The sequence below is a fragment of the Anopheles cruzii genome, chromosome 2 (genome assembly GCF_943734635.1).
Source record: "Anopheles cruzii chromosome 2, idAnoCruzAS_RS32_06, whole genome shotgun sequence".
Classification (NCBI taxonomy): domain Eukaryota; kingdom Metazoa; phylum Arthropoda; class Insecta; order Diptera; family Culicidae; genus Anopheles; species Anopheles cruzii.
The window spans coordinates 42,720,628-42,742,854 of record NC_069144.1 but is presented as its reverse complement, the minus strand read 5'-3'; positions in this window follow the sequence as shown (position 1 = coordinate 42,742,854).

The window sequence follows — 22,227 nt, the reverse complement described above, 5'->3', positions numbered from 1 at the left end:
TAGAAAATGGAACATGATACGAAATCTTTAAACCGTGCGTTCGATTAAACAAAGCACTAGACGAGACGAAGACGTTTCCGTTTATAATTGGAATGGACCTTCACCGTGGGCTGTGGAACCGATGATGTTTCTGAAACGTACCTTTCCGAGCCAGAACCCCAGACCGGGGTGCCGCCCGAATGAGGTTTGTTTTCCCACCACCAACCGAAGACCGTGTCTGTCGTGTGTGCGTGGTGCTGGAAGCGATGGGAGCAACATAAAATTGTATGTTTGCGTAGAGCAGCCACCCGTGCGTTCGCAACGAACGCTGGCAGAAGGCGACCTCACACAGGTAAGACCGGTGTGTGTTGCAGTGAATTAATTCTCCCCAACAGTAGGGTGTATATTTAAATGAAAATATATATGCTAACAAATGAGCATCCTTCGTCTGAGTGTGGCCGGGAACGATTCGCCAAAGGGGTTCACTTTCCTTATAAAAACTAATCGCCGTGCAATCGCCCGATCCCAGAACATGTACTCCTGGGGAGGCGGGTGCCGTCACGGCAAGAATCACGGGCGATGATTAGCGTCGGGGCGAAATGAAACAACTTGTCCACATGACTACGCCTCGCCAGTGGGTGCTTCTTCAGGGAGAGAGCGCTGTTTCTATTATTTTTGTCGTCGCCATGTGCTCAGGAACGCGAAGCCCGCCTGGAACTACGCCGGTTAATTATGTGCTAATGTGAGTCGAGCACGGGAGGCACGTTAAGAAAACTAACCTACCATCCAGGGACTGTGCGGCCAAAAAGCGGAAGGTTCCCAATTTATGCAAACTATATTTTTTTTATATCTGATGCTGCATATTCAAATTAATTGATATGGCAATCTAATTTTGGTTTTGAGTTTGGATTTTGAAGTCAACGATCGCTTTGAACCTAGCAGCGAGAAATATCTACGACGACGTAATGACCTCTATGTTTTCACCCCATAACGACGACACTCCACCACATCATCATAACTTTTTCAGCACCTGCAAACACGAGGATTGGGACATCGCCTTCGCTGGCATCTGGCAGAAATTGCATGAATATTTAATGAATTTATTAAAACGTTTCTGAGAGCACGAGAATGAACTTAGCCCTCGACCTTCTGGTGTGATTTCTTCGCGTAGCAAAATAGAAAGATGGATTATAACAAGAAAGCGACTAAGATACGCGCCCGTCCGTCGACAGAAGATTTAATCTCGGTCCGGCTTCGGCAACTTATTTATGATTAAAGCGCAATCCAACTCGGACACAGCGAGCCCGATTCCCGAAACCAGTAGCCCCCAAAGGGAACGACCACAAAAAACACACCCCTCGGCACTGACGGCCCTTTTCTTCGATAATGACACGGCCAACCACGGCAGGGGGTCCGGTGGTCATGGCGAAATGTGTCACGCTAATTGCACACTCTATTGCAACAAATTACCGTCCGCCGGCGCGACGGCAACCGATGACCAGCCGACGACAGACACAGCTCCTAGCGTTACAGCCCCCCTCGGCCCACACCTCCACGGGCCGGTTTCGGTTCGTTGCGCGAAGTCGCTGCCGTCATCGCGCCCCAACTTGCTCTCAGTTTGCTTCCCGCTAATTGAGCTAAGAATTTTTCATTTTCATCCCGCGACCGAGAACCATCCACGGCGAGCGAGATAATCGAGCCTAATTGATGTCGAACTGTGGTCGGCAAACGTCGGCCGGCTGGCCACTAGTAAGCGATACTTTTAGGTGAGCCCGGCACACACCGGCCACGGAGATACATTATTAATGCTTAACTGGCACCGATGCCGCCGATGGTGACGGCATCGTGAAGAAATGTTCTCGACATCCGTCGTCGGCGAGCGAAATTGGCGATGCTCCCAACACTTTTATTAGTGACCGCCGTCGTCGGGTGTCGCGTGCCGAGAAACGGGAGATCCATAAACCGGGAAAGGAGACGGTGCCGCAGTTTAGAATTGAAATAACTTCGTTAGGCCCATAAATCTTGCCACCAACTGACTGACAATTGCACAAATTGACCATGAAACGCGACAACGGAGGCACGCCACTTCACGAAGCGTGAGTGTGCGACCAACGCACGCACCCGATGGCTGGGGCACCACATTCGTGACAACGTCGCATCATCGGATCGCAGAATGAAGCTATTTGGGGTCCCAAAAGGCGGACAGTACACGTTTAACTCGAATCAGAGACGCAACAGAAAAAAAAAACAGAAAGCATAACAAGCGTAAGTAATCCTATTCTCCATCGACATGCAACATGTTGGCCACTGTCACGAAACGGCCATACACCCAAGTACGTCGAATTACTCTTTGCGGTACATAAAACACCCCAAAAGGGCAGAGTGTATGGAGTAAAACTTGGTGTGGTGGGTTGCGACGGAACCACAGCCCACAAAATGAGCCGTTGGTTGTTTGTTCCGAGAATAACGTGCCGAGTCGGTTGATTGTGCGGGTTTTCCGGATGTGCCAGGCACACTCTCACCAGCTACAAACATTAACAAGGACGCGTGTTTTACGAGCCGCCCGAATCATCCACGAAACGTCTCCTCGTCAGTAGTCCCGGCGTAATCGGTGACTATATTCCGCACGTCGTAACATGGCGAACGTTCGCCCACTGCCGCTCTCGGGTCCTTTTAAGGCCTCGCGGCGTCCGCCAGTACCAAAAGGCTGCCTTATTCCCGCAATCAAGTGAAAGCCACGTTATGTGCCACGTGATTTGTTTCTCGAAAAATCAACGCAGATAGTTCCGCTCGTTTCTAAGCTTATCCTCCCTCTGCAAAACCTCACAGTTCTGAGCAGAGCAGGGACATCGTATCCCTCAGTGTCTCATCATCAATCTCCACCACGGCGCACAGAAGAGCGTGGAGTTTTCCGCAACTCCATCAGGAGATGAAAAATTCGACCGGCCTAAGGTGGATGCGATGCGAACGCAAAACCGCAGAGCTTCTGGCTCAGGTTCTGCACGACGGTCTCTGTAGACTGGGCTCAAAACATGAGACAATAAATTGATGGTCCCGGTAGCATCGGTAGAAGGGTGTAGCTCTTTATTAAGCGCGGTACAAATTGCCACACTTTACACGCTTCACACACAAACACACACACACAGCCGCAGAGGTATCAGCTCTAAGTCATGCTCAACGCCTTGGTACAAAGGAAAGGCACGAAGGCAGAAGCACGGCGGCCTCCACGGGGCCAAGTGTACCGCTCACTACAGAACGGGGACAAAGTTTACAAGACACCGGTTTGTCCCTGTCCATGCCACAGGAGTGCTTTTCCTAGACACATTGACGACACACAACACACACATCAGCAACAGGACCGAGAACTCGCCGTCGTTTGCAGATCGTCAAACGTCAGAGAGCCGTGTGCGATGGTTGTTGGATGCACATTCACAGCACTGTCCGTGAGGGTGAAGTGTTATGCTGCAATGAACAAGGAATCAACGAAGAAGGATGCGCCCCGTATGCGCCTGAAGTGTGGATGACCCTTGTCGGGCACTTTATGGTTGAGGAAACAACCCTCAAGTTTTTGGGAAATAAAAATAAATATAAGGGGCTTACAGGAGCATTTGTTTTATGGTCTCTGTCAAAAGAGATGCAAACTTTTCCTTGAAGTATTTTATGCGATAATACGATTAAAAATGGCTAGCAATTGGTGGTGGCTTGGTGAAATTTGAGCCCGAAACGATTAACAATTTGTGGTGGCAACAACAATTGTGAAGGATTCATCAGAAGGAAGGATTTATCAGACAAATTAATGATCATTTGAGACGGCCACTTCGTCACGAAAGTAAGACATAATGGACGACGAAAACAAAAAGTCTCCAACATAATGTTTCGCACAGAGGATGGAAGCATGGAAACGGTATGGTAATTCCGTGTAATCATCGTTTATCTTCCACTTTCGCCCACCAATCACGGTTATCCTTTTCGGAATAGGATATCCTGTTGGGTGGTTGGTGATGCCGGCGGGCATGTACTCCACACACAGACCACAACAGCAGCGTGAAAAAAGGATCCGTTACGGAGAACGGTTTATCCGTAAATAAAATATACAGCTGAAGTACGGCATTTTCTCATCGGTTCTGCAGCGCCGTGAGGATGAGCGGCGAGCGACCCACCCAAAGCTAACATAATTGTCAGCATCATTTTGGGGCGCCGGACCAACAACTTCGAGACGCATCGAGAAATTGTTCAAAATAAACAAACCCCACAGATGCAGAGGCGTAGAGTGTCCCCGTTTAAAAACCCACCTGCGACATTTGCCAGCTGCAAATTAGTCGTTGGGGGGGCGTTAGCCCACATGCGGGACACCGACGCACGCGAATCCGAACCCCGAAATGAGCCGAGAACTTGGCGTACTAAGGAGGATTTTTTCTTCATTCATTCCGTTGATTTTCCCGGATCAAACGCGAGAGAGAGCGTTTGGTGATAAATGGCAAGGAAGATGGCCACATTAAGACGAGCTGCTTCTGATGATGCGAATCGTTGGCCGGAGAGAACTTTTCTTGCCAACATTATACTTTCCACTTGCTGTGGAAGATACTTTTTAAGCGATACTCTCCTCCGGCAGACTGCTGTCCAGCAAAATAACTTTCTCATTTTGAGTTAATTCTTTCTTCCGCCACGAAGCCTGGAACCTACCTCCAGGAAAGTTTTATTATGCAAAACACGGGTTAGTGACGGCGCGGTGGTCATTTACACAGCTCGGTGAAATTAATGATCAACGAAGTGCGCGTCGGCCACAGAAGCGCGCATCGCTGGATATCGGAAATTGGGAAATAAAAGTTACTTCTACCAAACAGAAAGTGACCATCGCGCCGTGAACCGAATAAGTTACTTCTGTGTGTGTTTTTTCTTAAGAAACAAGTTCTGATTTGTACAGGGCCACTGGCCAACAAACTGGCCGCACAACGCCTCCGATCGGTACCTTTAGCAGAAAATTGGCTCTCCTTGCTACCGTTCGCCTTAAGGGATGCGGAAACAGGAGCTCCTTCTGGCAACGGCACGTCGAATTTACAAAACTTTTCAACTTATCATTCTTCGCTTCGCATTTTTAACTTCCGGTCATTCGTGAGCATCACGTTTCTGGAGTTTAAAAACCGAACAGTTCATTATGCAAAAACTTTTGCTTTCCTTGGCGAAAACACAAACCACTGCTCAGTCAGTGAAAATAAGCTTCCCTCAATTTGCATCATCATCAGGCACAATATCGGCCCTTTAGCACGCTTCAGCGCGAATTGGATAAATTTAAGAAGCTGACCCACAGACGTTCGTTAATTTAAGAAATTTCCACGCGCAACAGAAAGAGCGCTTCAAAACAAATATGTACGTGAAACTTCTCCGCCGGCCTTAGACTAAAAATGGAGCGGCAAACACGTGGCCTCCTCGCAATGGTGGGGAGCAGCATGACACACAATATTTCACAAGTTATGCGCGCCTCGGGCGGTCTCTCCGCCGTCGGTGCCGTCTTGAAAGAGAATTTAAACACAGTTTTTCATTTGCAAGCATCCGTTTCAGAGCCCGGCGGCGCGCAAAAGAGCTCCAATAAAAAACGGCCGCGTGGCCGCACTTTCGACACCAGCCGCCAGGAAATGTTGCTCCAGTTTGTGAAGTTTCGCTTCCAAACACCGGGATACACCGTCACCACCATCCGGTGACATTCCGGGAGGTCCGGATAAAGCGTAGACGTCCGACGGATGCCGACGGCTTCACCCCGGTCCGCCACGGCCGGCTGGCCACGATGGTGAGATTCGCCCAAGTCATCTGTCTCCCGTTTGGCCACGGATTTGGCCGGGAGAAAACAAGGCCCCCCCCTCCCAAACACGGGTGGGCAATTTTGCTGTCGACTCTCGGTCGTCGGAAAGTGGTTTCATCCAATTTTAATTAGCAACAGTCTTAGTGCCGCCGGAGAACGACAAGATTAAGAAGCCGGGGCGACGGATAAGATACTTCATGAGTTTAATCATAATTTCAAAATGATTCGAAATTCCACGGCTCGAGAGAGAGTAAAAGGATATTTGAATCGTTTTTCGCTAGCCGTTCTGGGCGGCAACGGGCGGCTAGAAATACCGCGTTTTTTGCGTACATCTTCATTAGCATTAGTTGGGGGGGGGGGCTCGAGCAGCCGAGCACCGCAGCACCCGTTTTTCACCTTTTCTTCGATCACCGCGTCCACCAATTCAAATTTATTAGACGCACCGCGTATTTTCTGCACTCCATCAAATCGTTCGTATTGCTCCGCGGCGGCAAACAAGCAATAAAAATACCCGACAAACATATCACGTCTCGCCCATGGAAGAAAGTGCGAAGAAGTGAAACCTCTTCGCGGACCACTCTCGTTTGCGTACCAACGATCGGCACACACCCGGCCGACGGCACGCCCGAGCGGAGATCGAATTTTCACGCGGCCCACCGTGATTTGCGCGAGTGAAAGTGAAAATTGCGTTCAATACCACCACCCAATGCTGGTGCTGTTTATCGTTTTGTATGCGCAATAAATGCAGGAAAACCGTGGCGGGAAAACCCAAACCCGGGACGGGCTTGGCACAAAAAGAAATCCGCAAGTCGCCGTGCTGAAGCCATACGATTGAGAAGGATATGGTCTACTGCCGCGACTCACCCAACTCAAGATGACCGGCCAGCCCAATGGACGATTTCCACCTCAGCATCGAAAGTAGGACCGGAGCACTTGGCGGAGTCGTAAAGTGTTTAGCAAGTTCACTTTTGGCCAAGGAATGGTTCCGTTTATTTTTTCCTTTGCTTCGAATCATAACTTTGCTTCTTTAATGGCGGAAACTTTGACAGCTTATACTCACCCACCCACCGTCGTCTTCACACGCACTTTCCGACAAGGACAGCAAACGGAGATAAAAAAGCGGGGCAAACCTGGTCACTTCTAATCTCATCCAACATCAGCCCTATCTCCTGGCAGCTTATGGGGCGCTTACAAAGAAATGCAGTCATTCTCTGTACTTTTGGCTTTTTCCTGAGGATCTTCGGCCAGGATCTCGTCCGTGGGAGGGCCGATTATTTTCCATTAGTGAACAGTTAGGAACACTTGTTCCCGGGCATGGCGTCCCTCGCGGGAGATTATGAAGCCGTAGGCACCCTTTTTTCTACCTTCACCGTGACGAAGGATAATGCGGGATGATGCAGGATCTGGCTGCCAGCGTTGCACCCATCAAGATACATAAAATACGACCCTCGTTACGGACGAAAGCAGCACCCCTCGGGGGGGGACTCTAGCACCCCCTGGAGCTTTCGACGCCAACGATGGAGCCATGAAACAAGCTCTCTAGATCTGTGTACTAATCATTCGACAACTGAGCCGCACAACAAGTTGCGCGTTCGCACGGACTATTCCGGGTGCTCTATTTCCATCCCACTTCCGGTCCGGTGTTACGGATCGTTAAGAAATTTATGTCACCCGCGTGCCAGGTATTCGGGCCGACTGATGTTGCCCCCTTCGGAAAAGGATCACGTAAAGCGTGTTGGAACAGATGGCCCAAACTTCTGTCACTTCCAGGCACGTTGTGGTCCCCATCCACTGGGAATGGCACCTTTGAGCGACTCCTGCCCGGACCGGAACGTCGTCCGGGGACGGAAACTTTTTTAACGCCTTGTTTCGCTGACCCGACCACTCTTTGGGTTGGGTCGACCCGGTTTGGGTTGCAGATCATTTTCACAAACATTACACATCCACCCGACGGGAGGCGCGGCCCGGGTGTTGTGTGAGGAAGGAACCAATGGGGAACTGCTTGGAGAATCAATTTAACTTAGGGACTGGATGATTGAGCTCCATGCCTTCCGTCGACGGCTTCGTCAAAGGAGTGCTCCTTCGGGGGCCGCTTGTAAAATGGCATTCTTCCGCTGGGACCAGTGGGCCGATGAAGCCGATCAGAAAAATAAACGTTAAGTGATTTATCCTTCCGGGCAGATAATCGGGCCCGGAATGAAATGATAGCACAGGACACTGAGAGTGAGAACTGTGCAAAAAGGTGTACCTTAATCTTATCGATAAGAACGCACAGAAAGAACAAATTCCCGGGCCCATATTTTATACTCTGTGTAAGGTTATTTTCGTTTCAGCAGCTTTGGGGGCGTTTGCAAGCAACGGATGGGTGTAGGTGTGTCTACGGAAGATGCTCGCCCACAGCATCTTTGATGTTTTCGGACTTTTATAAATTAACTCCCGGAAGCCCGGCTCATGAACCACCGAGAGAGCGAGAGAGAGAGCCTCCTGCGTGGAAGGATTGGATGGAGAGCAAAATAAGTATGAAATATTCAACGAAACATGGCCGTGGACGTGCTGATTATTTTTTGCTCTCCTCCACAACCGAGGATCACAGTGCGAAAGGGAAAATTATTTCATGAGACGGATCAAAAGGGGTCGTTAATATCTGAAGGAAGGATTAATTTTTAATTTCAGCGCAATCTTGCTTACGACGGTGAAATTCAATTTCAAACACTAGCATCTGAAAGCTCGTAATGTCGTTAAAGGTGACACGAAACGGGACAAAAGAAACGAGCTCTGGCGACGGGAACATTTCATTACACCGAAAAGCTATACAAAATTTAAAACCCGCCCAAAACGGGCTGCGCGTGTGTAACGGCCACGAAATTCATAATGCACAAGCCACACGGATCACACGGGCCACAGGATCTCTTTCCGGGGGCGTACTGTTTTCTTATCGCCCGTTTTACAAACATGGTACGCACACCAAAGCACACTGGCTAACCACCGAGCAAATGTATGTAAATCCAACGGCCGACCGGTACGACACGGGAAAATCCTTGCGCACCAACGCACCTCTTAAGAGAAAAATCACCACCATAACCGTTTCCGGTCCATGTTTTTGGGGTGTGTACGATTTGCAAAAGTCAGATTAAACACAAAACGGGCCACCGATCTGTGTCCGTGCACCGAGACCAGAGAGACTGCCTTCAAAGGGGATCGCCTTTTAAGAGGACGAAAACATTTCGGAAGTCAACCGGTAAAACGGGTATTTGTATACCCCATCATGAAGGGGCTTATAACCCATCAAAGGCCTAGCCGAGGTCGGAAAAGCTTAGGACACTAACGCAGTCAATGAAAAATTCACTTCCAATCTGTCCGATTGAACCACAAAATCTGGTTCCTTAGAATGTTCGATCTTTCAGTAACCATTTTTAAGTACGGACTCAAAATTGGGCATGGGATTTAACATGAAATCTGATGTTTGCTGCTAGTGCTAGCAGACCGATAAACGGTAAAGGAACTTTACTGTTATGTGACGGAAATTGAAAACTGAAACATGACAAAACAAAACTCAAAATAAATGAATGTGAACCCCTTTTTTCTTAAAACACCAGACTTTCGAACAGATTACCATTAAGATGTGTCAAATAACAGTCCATCGCTGCGAACAAAGAATAACGGCACTCTCTACCACTAACGCATCAACTGCCGCGGAGCGTGAAAAATAATTCATTTGACAGCCATTTAACGCGTCAGATAAATGGTTTCCCTTACTGTCACGCCAAACTGACGCACCGATAGCATCGTTTGATTTACGCCGAAAAAGTCTCCCGTTAGGCTGAATGATTAATGCGCCTTTCCCGCATCAGAGTTGAGCACTGGCTTCCGTCCTCCAATAGCCGATTGATCCTAATCTACACCGAAAATCCCATATCAGTCACCGCCGGAGTTCGGTGGAAGCCCACCGTCATTTGGGTGGTGGTGCCAACCTTTGCGATCCCTTAGAAAAGGATTAATTAAATTTATGTCCACAGAGAAAGAGAGACCCGTGCGAGTGGGTCGCCGATAGACTCGCCCCGAAACCTCGGTGAAACCTCATTTCCGGGCCCCGGTTAAGATGTATCGTTAGCAGCGGTGCTTTTCTTCGCAAGTGGCACTCACTTCCGACATGCTGCCGTCTCTGTTCTGCGCCACAGACAAATGGCACGGCATTTGTGGTATTTCAGGCGCAAAGAAGTAGAGCGTGAAATCGGATACAGTCTCGAGGACGTGTTTGAGCGTGGAGCAGATGGGGGTGAAATTTTAGTGGCCCAAATGAACCTGCAACACGGCTGACATTGACCGTGGCAATGTCTCCCTAAACAAAAAAAAACGGGAATTTGTTTCTCATAATTTTGATGCATCGTCGACATGGTTTGCAGCGTTGCGCCAGTGCGAGTCTGCGCGTTGTACGTTTCCCGCCATGAGTGACAAGACAGGTGCATTGCGATCCGTAAAATTTCCAAGAAAAATGGGAAACATCGACACGGGGTCAATTTATAAAAATAAACCATTTCCTTCGAACGGAACGACGTTCGAGCGAACACCGAAATTGTGGCAGGCAGCGGAATTCACACATTTCGAAGAAGTATTCCTCACGGCACGACGTAATTTTCGAAAAGCAAACAATTATACACAAGACGATCGATAAGTATCCTACCGGTGATGGTGATGAGACAGAATAATTGTCTAGAAAAAGCAGCCGCATGAAACCACACGTATCGAATCGGTCATAACCGACGCGCAACATAATCGTAATGGAGGGAATCGCATTGGAGGAAGAAACACTATCTGAGAAATGGCTCAAGCTGAACGCCGACAGGAGCCGCATTAAGTGAACGTGTTTCTAAAAATATTTACGCTACAAAATTCTCACCATCTCGACGGGTGTGCGCGGACCAGATGCCCAAATAGACAGCAAACTGCCGAACGCAGACTGACGGAGTCTGCCTTGGGGTCTGATACATAAGATGCGAAGAAAGTTGTCTGGTGAATGTTGGGGAAAGAATGTTGGAGCCACACTGGCTTAAATCAAGTACGAAATAAAAAATAGAAACGCCTTGGAGAAAGTAATGATGTTTGTAGGATGCTTTTACCGGCCAGCCACGGTGGCTCAGCGATGTAAAGTGTCAGTCATCTACAGTCAAAGAATTAAATTACGCTCACCACACACACAGCCGTCACACTATGCTGATCATTTGCTAAGCCCCGGCAAACGTTGCCGCACCGGAGCCACCCGAATTAACACGATCCCCGACGGCGCGCTGATTGAGTTACCCAAGAGTTATCGCTCGGTGGAGATTTTAAACATTTATTTTCTAATCAAGATCCAAACGAGTGGTGCCACAATTTGCACCCTTTTTTGTGCGGTTCCCCCATTCGAGCCGATCGGTGAAAAGCAATCAAGGGCAGTGTATTCACGCTAACCTAGAAAACCAAATGAACACCAGCTGTCTAGCAGGCCTACAGGCCTGGGTGGCCGGCCTCGCACCGAAACACCATCTGGCTAGGTCCCAAAACTAGATCCCGATCCTGGTTGTGTGCCCCCAAAATGTCAAGCTCAAATGTCTGGGATTTGGTCGCAGGTCCACCGACCACCCGACCTCGCATAAAACAATAACCCAAATCTGTCGCTTGTTGCTTCCGTGGCCCTGCCGCCAATGCCCGTGAACTTCCGCGTAACATCCGGAAAATTATAGTTCCACCAACAACCAGACGCTCGCGGACCGTCGTCGTCGTCGTCGTCGCCGTCGGAAACGGCTTCATTAGTTTCAGATTCAACGAGCGACCGTTAAAAACAATATAAAAAAGTGCCCGGAAGGGGGAGAATGTGGACCCGTCGGTCCAGCTTTTCAGCGGTACCGTAATTTAGTAACCGACCCCCCCGTGTCTCGTATGCGCAACAAGTGTTAATTAGAGGTGTGATGATGTAATTTATCTGACTCTATGCCCCCTCAGCCAGCCAACCAGCCAGCTGTCGCCTAACGGTGAGAGGGGTCGGGACGATAGGGGCGGGTGTTCCGGTCCAACCAAGCGACACCGGTTTGACATGCGACCAGCGAGCGCGACACACAAGACAAGACGCTCGCCTTACAGTGCACGGGAAACAGATTTCATTTCATAATTGCTTTCCAGACCGTGACCGTTTCGTGCCTTTTTCGACGCTGATCGAATTTCAAGCACACAGCATTCCGACCCACATGTTGGGAGCAGCTGCTCCACACACGTTGTAACCGCCGGAGGATCCTTCCCAATCAATCTTAATACTGTATAATGTGAAACCTGCCCAACGAGCGGAGGATAATGCCGTGGGTCTTGTGTGCTCGATGGAGCCGCCCGGTGTGTTTGAAATTCGAGAAACTTGTGCCGGGGGGTCATTCTGCCCCAAAGGCACGCGCACACATAAAGTGATACATAAAAGACTTCCGGAACAGAAGCTCTAAGGTACGGGCAAGCATCGACACTTCCTTGTCATGCTACGACGAGGCAGACTATTAATGTCCCCGCCGTCTGGGTGTGCTGGGGCTCACTTGTTTCTTCCCACTAACGAGCGGTGATTTTCTGTCGAAAGAGCTCGCGACGAGACACGTTTTTACGACAAACACGGCACAAGAAACCTTTGCATGCAACGCAGCCAGAAAGAAACCCGCGCATCCTTAGCCTACATTCTTAGCCACAGAGAGAAGATGTCAACGAAGGATGGGTGCTCCAGAAAACACAACCACACACACTAGAGAGACACTGCTCATCCCCAGAGTCCCGTGGGTATTCACACAAAGCACATGCTTTAACTTTTTTGTCGGCGCAAAGAGACCGTCACTTCGGAGCGAACTTTATACGCGTACTTGCCACGGTTTTTCTTCGTTGCGGCTGATAAGGAAGCTTAGAGGAAGCATGCGAAAGAAGAAAAAAAAATCATAAATCACCAGCTCCACACCATCACACCAGCTGGACGTAGACGTGACACGGCCTTCTCGGCAGCCCGGCTCATGGTTAATAATCTCCCAGGCTGGCCGTCTACTCTCTACGAGAAAAAAAAATTTGCCAGCGTTTGAAGGTCAACGTCAGTGCTGTACTGGTCATTCCATGGCAGGCCAGCTGCGCCTTGCGATGGTCTTCGATGGCATTAAAAGATGTTTCATGCATCATAAATAATTGGCTATCACTCTCACCAGGACAATGTTCCAACAAGTCGTAATTCATCTTGGAAACTGAAACTAACTATTACGCCGCGCGCTGCTTTTTGTTTGTTTATTCAACGAATGAAAAGAGCATAAGCAAACACGATCATTAACCGGGCTCCAGCGGCCACCAAACCAAGAATGGAATCTTTGCTTTTCCTTTCATGAACCCCATGGGGCGCGACAAAATGCTCCCGATGGTAAGTAAGCATAGCGCCGTCGGCTCCATAATTTGCTGTAAACAAACAAACAATCCGTGCCGGCCGGTTATTAATTGGCTCGTAAGCGCAGAAGAGGGACAACTACGTGTTTGTCCGGAGTGCAGAAGAAGAAGCAAGACATGCCGAGAGCAAAACTGATGACGCGACAGACGACACCTCGAACCTCGAAAAGCCAGCCACACATGTAAAACCGAATGTCGACCCTCAAAACGCCAAACACACCAGCAGCACCGGCAGAATATGTGTTTCTCTACCAGGCGTCTGCCGAGTCATCTGTTGTGCCACAACAACCAGACATTGGGTCGAAAGAGGGCCGTCGTGCGAAGAAACGTATCAAATTTCCGTACCAACATCGATAAATGTTGACGCCTCTCCGTAACGCCCAAAAACCAACCGTGTTGTATGGACTTTAATCGACATTTTTGTCACGAGTCAACAACAATAACAAATAAATCGTTCCCAATTGTACAGAACGTTCAGATCCTGAAGTTAGAACGGCTGTGGCATCCCAGTTTGACATTTAGTGCAGTCTTCTGTCAAACGTCTGTCATCTTCATTGATTCGATGGATTCGATAATTATGGTTCTGGATGGAATGTTCTAAAACAAGGTCACCAGCTGGAGCAGGATCGAAACAAATGCATTTTTAATTTTCACCACAATTTCCACCCAAAACCCACACTCAAACACAGGCGTTACGGGTTTTGTCTGTTCATGACACGACCCGCCGATTATCGATCTACGAAAACTAATGACCGCGTGGTCCGCGTGCGCTACACGGTTCGGCCTGTCATTCTGGTTTTCTGAACGAGGTCCTCCGTCGATCACCCTCCGTTGGTCAGATCATCAATAACAATAGAGCACCGTCAACTGCTAGAGTTGCCATCAATCTACCCGCTCTGCCGCGTCCCATCGCGATTACTGGGTGGTAACGGACGAGCCCCGCCCCGGGGGTGGCCACCGTAAAGTTCCACCAGCGAACAAATGAATGAATGGAGCACGGCGGCCCATAAGATCTGCTGCACGCCTCACTCAATGACCAGCGCGTAAACGCACATAAATAAACACAAGCGCCGGGGATCCGATCCATCATACCCGCGTTTCAGTGCCAGTTTCGGTCGGGGCAAAGTGTTCCGATTTTCGGGGATGGAAAGAGACGAATAGGGTGGTTGTGTTTGCATGTGACAGTGGACATGTTCTGGCCACCCTGTCCATCTCCCCTTTAATACCGCCACAAGTGTTGATGGACGTGAAATTAGCGTTGAGTGTAAATGCACGAGAGAGCGAGAACTAATGATAGTGGAATGCAACATCACGCAGCTTCACCAACTTGTTATACAGCTGTGCTTAATTATGCCAAAGGATGCATGAAGATTTTGAAGAATACTCAATCCAAAAATCAATCCATATTTTAAAATCACTAAAATGGAGCTGGTCCATCGTCAGTATTCGTACCGTGGTTAGAGCGGAACTCTTGACTTATCTACTGTGTAGACTCCAAATAGTAGAGATAAACACCATACAATAAGCCATGTTAATGGCGAATGGCGAATTCGAATTAAGCGAACGGGTACAGCAACAACGCCAGATAGGCAAGATTAAGTACATTCTGTCAAATAAGTGCCGGGATTTTTTGTTTCAAAAGATGCTCCTTTAATGCTCCTTGAATTTTTGACATCTGTTTTGCTTGAATGTGTTTTGGCTCATCGGCGATTTCTGTCTTCTCCCAAATGAACTGACCACGAAGCGGTAATTTGAGTTTTGGAAACAGGAAAAAGCCAAAAGGGGGCAAGATCTGGGGAATACGGTAGCATTGGAATCATTAGTTTGTAGTTTTTGGCAAAAATTCGCGCACAAGCAACGATGTTAAACTTCGTATGCACGTGGTCTGTACAAAAAAAAATTCGTGTCTTTCGGGTTTCATTATGTGTTCGCGTTTGTGGCGGATTGCTTCGCGCCAATTGCGCATTACTTACAGGTAATATTTGTTATTAACCGTTCTATCCTTTGGAAACATCTTATGATGCACCACGACGCTGAAATCGATGAAAACTGTGAGCAAAACTGTTCACATTCTACCAAACTTGGCTCTTCGCTTCAGACATCTTCTCAGACCTCTGACAACTTTTTGAATCACCGATAAACACTGCTTTGTCCAAGCTCTTGATGTCGTTTTTCACAGAAAATTTGATACTGATTCTGATAAAGATATGGCCGAAATTTTCCACATATGTGAGTTACATCAGTAGCAAAACATCGGATAGTAGCATCGGATAAAGCATTTTCTTTAAAATCACAAAACCCCGTTACTTATTTGACAGAATGTATCTTCTCAGGCGCCACAAGCAAACGATAGAAATGGCGGTAGGTTTACTGTGGACGAGTTCTTTGAATGAGGTTAACACGAACAATCTTTCGAGCAATGCGCCCCACACACAACCACGTCGTAAACGGAGAAATTGAACAAAAGCGCGTAAGAAAAACCAGGAGCCCCAATATAATGGAGAAAGGAAATGCTTGAGCTTAGAAAATGGGCACCAAACGTGCCAATAACTGCCGCTACGATGCATGCGGTGATGGGGGGGGTTGCGAAAAGATGCTGGTTGCTACCGGGATTTGCAACCAACACACACACCGACACTTAGAGCTCAACTCATCAGGAACGTGCTCGCGGGGTCATCGATTGATCGCAGCCCGTCGTCGGCAAGTGAAAGTGTCGACAGACTCTCATCGGGCCACGGCCCAGTACTACTACATCGTTAGCTCGTTTGTTTTTTTTCTCACTCGATTCTTTCGCTTACAACCGACCGACCGACCGTCGCCACACTCACGTTCACGTTGCATCGCGGACGTTGCTTTCCTCACGATCTCTAATGACCGGGGTCAGGAATGCAACAATCATCTTAGGAGGTTTTGCGCCTATGCCTTCTGGTCCGCGCTGTCGATTACCGTGCCCCGGGAGCTTTGTGTTTTTCTTCTAGCTGTTCCCATTTCAGCGCACAGCTGTTGCCGCGTCACGCAATCCTGGTTTTATGGAGCAAACGTTAGCCAGCGGGCTACAGTATTTGAATGTAGCGGTTTTTGCTTTTGCAAACAAATTTGGCGAATTCCTCACTTAATGTTTCAAAAAAACAGTCCACGAATAGGAGGCGCAATACCAAACCATGACCCGTTTTAGTTTAAAATAAATGCCTAACAATTGTTGGTACGGCGCCGTGACACCATGACGCTTTATCGGCGGCGTCAGTCTGGTGTCAAGTGCTTCGGAAAAAATGCCTTTGCCTCCCCCAACAAGAAAAAAGCAACACCGAAACGAACAACAGTGAGACGCCAAATCTTCCGAAAACCCCAAATTTGTGGATACTTTATGGTGTGATAGTTGCTTCCGCCTCGCTGGACCGGCTCTTATCAAGTCACTGAAGCAACGGGCCTTAGTCACGAATAGAAATGGAGCCGAGTCCCTTGTGTTCGGCCCAATCTAACCAAAAATTATCATACCGGTAGGGGAAAAACCACAAAAAATTCATCGTGCCATCGTGGAGTGTGATAAGAGAACAAATATCTTTCTGCCCAGCTCCACAAAAGTACACCGAGAGGGACAAAGAAAAACCGGAACAGAACGAAACGAACCCGCTATTCTCCCTCGAGAGGCACGCGAAATGTGCCAATAGGAAATGGCAATCAAATAGTTGGTCCAGTTTCGGGGCGGTTTGCTTCCTTCTTGCGCCCGTGAAGCTTGGTACCACCGGCGGGGCGAAATATGTTTTGCATTCTTCAGGTCGTGGAGGGTGGGGACAGGACAGGCTGTCGGGAGTTCCGAAAACTTCAAACGAATCGGCGAAATGCTGATGATACTCGAAAAAGAAACCCCCCACGTGCCAATCAACCGTGACGATCATCCGACAGAAAAGGGTCGTTAGCGAAAAAGGTGAACCGTGGGCTGGTGCACGGCAAACGATAAATTCAACAACTGACGCCAGTGTTGTGTCGGTTTCGGTTCCCCATACACCAAAGCTGGGGACTCTTTAAGGATGAAAACTTCAAAACGATTTTTTGAACCTTCCCTGGGGGCAAGTTTCTGAAAGTTCGGCATCCAACAACTTTTACTTGAATATGTACATATACGATTATAATAAAAATGTCAACCTTACTAACCACAAAGGCCAATGCTTTTCGTTAGACAAGACGAAACTTTACTCTTTGCTTCCGGGCCACCATGATGGCCACCGAGGGAACCCTTTGACAAGTTCTTTGACTTTTTCAATTTTTCCTTTCCCCTGGCCAAAACTGCTTTCGCCAGTCGCCGGTGGTGACGATTGACGGACGGATGGATGATTGCGATTATCGTCCTCGAAAGCCAGCGGTTGATTCTGCAGCAAAAAGCCTTTCCGGAAGTGCTTGCAGCCAGGGTGACGAGGTCACTTTGGTGGAATCGCTCCCTGGCGACATATGGTCGGCCGTTTTCTGAAGACGAGAAAATAGAACCGGTCGACTGCGGCGTCAAACCGGCGTTCGAAGCAGGACGGGAAAAATTCCTCCTGGAAACGATCCCAAGGAAAAACAAAGACCATTCCTACCAGCGCCCCCGCCCAGCAGTGACACGATTTTCCGGAGCTGTCGGTGTTCCGCTTTTCCGGCCGCCCAGTGGCAACTCGAGCCGACCTCCGTTGCGCTGGAGGCGAAGAGTAAGTTGAGCCGTCCCTGCCATAGTTGGCGAAAATATTTAACATCTTGCCCGAGACGGCGGCAAGTCGAACAAGTGCTTCGCTAAGCGCCTCCTGGAGCGAGTGGCAGAAATATTGAGGGCACTACTCGTGGTCTGGTGGAGTTCATTGTACCCAACCAGCAACATCGTCTCGCGTAGCTAGTAACGGCCAGTTCGGTGGTGGAAAATGGGGGAAGTGGCGTAGTGGCACATATCGGCAACCCGATACGGATTGGAGTGGAGCTTGATACTTGAGCCATCAAATTGGCTTTGGAGAACTAAATCGGCGCATTCCCCGGAAGTACGGAAGTGGCTGCCGGGAAACACTGGAACACTGGAAGAGCTGCTTTCATTTTTGACATGCTTCTCGTGCACTCCGTGCTAGGAAAAATCGAACACCATAGACAAGCACGACGATGCCACCCAATATACATTTTATCACTTGCACTACTTGAGTCAATTCGATGAAAGGTGCTTGATATCATCTTCTTAAACCCTACTCATTATTGGCTCGGGATTTACGGTCATGCGATGAAATTTGGTACAAACTTTCCATACGACCCGATAGCTTTTCACTTATTCGAAGCAACAATTTCATTGAACAGTGAAAACTCCAATTTCATGAAATAGATAAAGAAAAGCACCCAAAAGCTTATCGAAACGTTTTGGGTATTCTAATCAACTCCAGTTTCATTTAAATCTGCGTAGATTCTTTAGCTGTCCCATCCGCAAACACTTACATCGATCGAACCATCCAATATTGATGAGCATCTGGTGCTCCGAGCGGAAGCTTCAATCTCAGCTGTGGCGCTGGATTGCGTTAGATAGTTCTTCACTCCGCAGGAAGGCAGAGGAGTACGTGACCAAGACGATGATTGCGTGGTACCAGGCCAGGCAGCATCACGGCGGGAGGTTACGGCCAAGCGGTTTTAGTTCAGAAGACACCAAATATTCAGCATTTCAGACGACGTGGGCCTCAGCAAGGATGAATATGGGAGGGTTGAGCCAAATTTCGGACCCAAAGAAGCCATTGAATTAATATTATATGAACATTAATATCTGTGGTAGTTCAATGGTGAATCCTTAATCGTGCGCAGTCATTAAAGAAACCTCAACAAGCTTTATTAAAAGATTCATCACCGCCGGGTGATCTTGAAAAATATAATTACTTCTTAAAATTATTTCTAATTTCAACGAGAGAATCTATTTCATCAAACAGATGACATCCTCTTTTTGCCAGTTTTTAATAGTGGGCAAAACCCTATTTCCAGAACAAAATTCCACCATCCTGTTTAACATGAGTTATAAACATGTTTTGCTATCAGGAACTGAAGATAAGCGAAAATGTTATCAGGACTGATAAGTCGTACGACGCCTGACTTTACAACCGACGAAGCATCGATCCATCGGTAGTGTAAACAATTTGTTATTGAGTGGAACTAAATTCGACGGGCCCCGTACGGACACTACTATCCAACCATCAGGTCTCAGTATTTAGTATTAGTATTTTAAACACTCTAAATTCATAATAACCCAAAAGGCATGAAAATGGTGGTGGTGATGCTCAAAATAGTCCCGTTTAAACGGGACCGAGTTGCACGTGCACGGCCCTATAAAATCCATCTGTTGCATCGGCAGCATTAGAGGACATTTTGAACAAAATAAAAAAAACAAGTTTCGCAACAACATTCGGCGCACCGTTTTGTCGCAATGAAGTAAAATTCAACCGAACGGAGACAACGCTGAAGTCTACCGGTGGAGAAAGGCAGAAAACATAAAAAAGAACACTCTCTGCATTTTCTATGTTGCTGCAAGGGAGGTCGCTGCTTGGCCGCTGATGTGAATTGGCCAAACGATATTCCAATCACATCGTTCTCCTCATCCTTCGTGCGACCTGCATAACTTTCTTCTTCCGATTGAAGCCACACACACACACACATGAAGCTGAAATATCCTCGTTGTCAGTTCCTTGCTATCCTATCGTCCAAGGCTTGCGGACATTGCGGAACGAAGCTGATGCACAGCTATAGATGAGATGTCAGAGACGAGAAAAAAAGCGAACAAAGGACACACCCATACCGATGAACGGGTCTCTGCGCATACAAACACACGCAACACAAAAGCAGAAGCAAAAGCGGACGATAAAGAGCATCCTTTCCGAAGGTATTCTGGGCGTCTGACGCACACATCTACGTTTGATGCATTCCGGCAGCAAGCAACGAGGAACATGACAGGTGCAAACACAGTCCATGAGGAACGACTTTGGGATGCTTTGTTCTAAATGCTAATTTTGAACTTTTTTTTGTGAGCCGATTCCATGCTCGGTTTCTGATCCTTAACGGCCATGGTGGCCGCGTTAGCAATAAATTTTGGGGCATTCTGTGAATTCGCTTTGTCTTCCTTGATCTACAATTTTAAATACTCTGAAAAGATCGTCATAAAACTCACCTTTTGAAGTCCAGAAACGCCGAAGCAGGTCCTTTTTCAATTTCAACGTTTCGCTGGTGTTCCCCAAACGTTAGAGCCTATTTTGAAGGCTCGCAGCATCTTGACTGATTGATCTTCGGCGACGCGATCGTTAGTACGGGGCTTTAAAGATCACTAACATTTTCTTCAATTTCGACGACCGGAAAAACGACATGTGTCATTTTTCTCATTTTATCTCACGCAGGACACATTGTCCGGGACCCCATTTTCTGCAGCTTCTCACCGCGCGTTGTTAACTCGTTTCGATTGGCGTGTGGTGAACTTGAAAACGGAATTTTTGTTTTCATTTTTCTCGAGCAGCCAAAACGGTCGCCTTCTTTCCCTTCTTCGGCTCCCCCTTCGCGCTTCTTACTCTTCTCCTATTGGCGTTTTACATATCGCGGAGCACACGTATTTTCTCGGCGAGATGACCGAATGATGAGGACAGAACGAGAGCGACACTCGCATTCCAGCCCGCAACCCCGTGCGCGAGCGAGACGCAAGCGAACGCTCCAAAATAACTTGTTTTGCAAATACATCACACTACAAACAGAACGCTACGAAGTACTAACACCAATGCAACGCACTGCTCCACACGAGAGTAACATCTCTCATCTCTTTCCAGCCGCCGGAAACCACCAATCGCTCTCGGACTATGCACTTGTCCAACACACGCTACACACACTCCTCGCTCGCATCCGATCGCACGCATACCCACGCAGCCACCATATTTGACCCACGAATCGAGCGAAACAATTCCAGAAGACAACACACAAAAATTCCCTTCACCGGAGATGCTTTTGCATTTTTCACATCACATCACATAGATTTGGGATGCATTTTGCCGAATCGCCCGCTTGGCGATCATTTTTGCTCTGTCGCGAACCAGTGAGTTCTCCACGATCGTATACATTGTGGAGCACACACACACACACACTTATCTTCGGCCTGCATCGGTTGGAAAAGGCCAACATGGAAAGCGCATTGTTGACACCTTCATTTGAATTCGCTTACACTAACCGAATACCGCACACAATACAAGACAGAAGATAAACTCTTCGCACTTTCGCACGAATCATGTACTCTTGAACGGAGTTTCACTCACAAAATTACTTGCAATCCCAGGAACAATCGAACTCGCCACACGAAACCGTTGTACACGAAACTCACAAAACGCGTCCGATCCCGGCGAAATATGAAAAATTGTAATAAAAAAAGGCTGTTTCTCTGAGAACCGTGGTGAACATAACTTTGGACCTTCGAACCTGACGACGAACCTGACCTGGCTTGGTTTGCACAAACACCGAGTTGACGACACGTCGAGACACGTCGGTGCGTAAGTGTGCAAATTGCTTGGAAAGGAACAGAAATTGACAGATCGGTTGCGCGATTTTGAAATTGACAGGACGCCCGGTGAAAAGTAGTACACCATCGAATATTTTATTTTTTCGACCAAATTTTAGGTCAAATAGTGTCAAATCTGGTATAACGTTGTGGGTTGCGCCCTGTATAACGTCGTGTTATAGGGTCTGCTGAGCCACAACGCTTTTGACGCCTGGTCGCTGTACTGTCAAAATTTGTTATCTGAGGCTGTTATATCTGCTGTTATGCACCGTGTGTGGCAGCGCAGTATGATACTCAAAATATGAATACTTACCGAGTTCGTCATTCAACTGGATCTGGATTTGCGTTTCTTGGGCCGTAATTTTTCCATTTACATTCGGCGACAAACCATCGGAAGCGTGTAATGAATTTAGCCTTTGGCTCAATTCTTCGCAATCATCTGCAATACAAAGAGTTGCACTAAAGTTGGGAAACCAAATCGTTTCTGCATCGTACTCGATGTTCCATCGTTTCC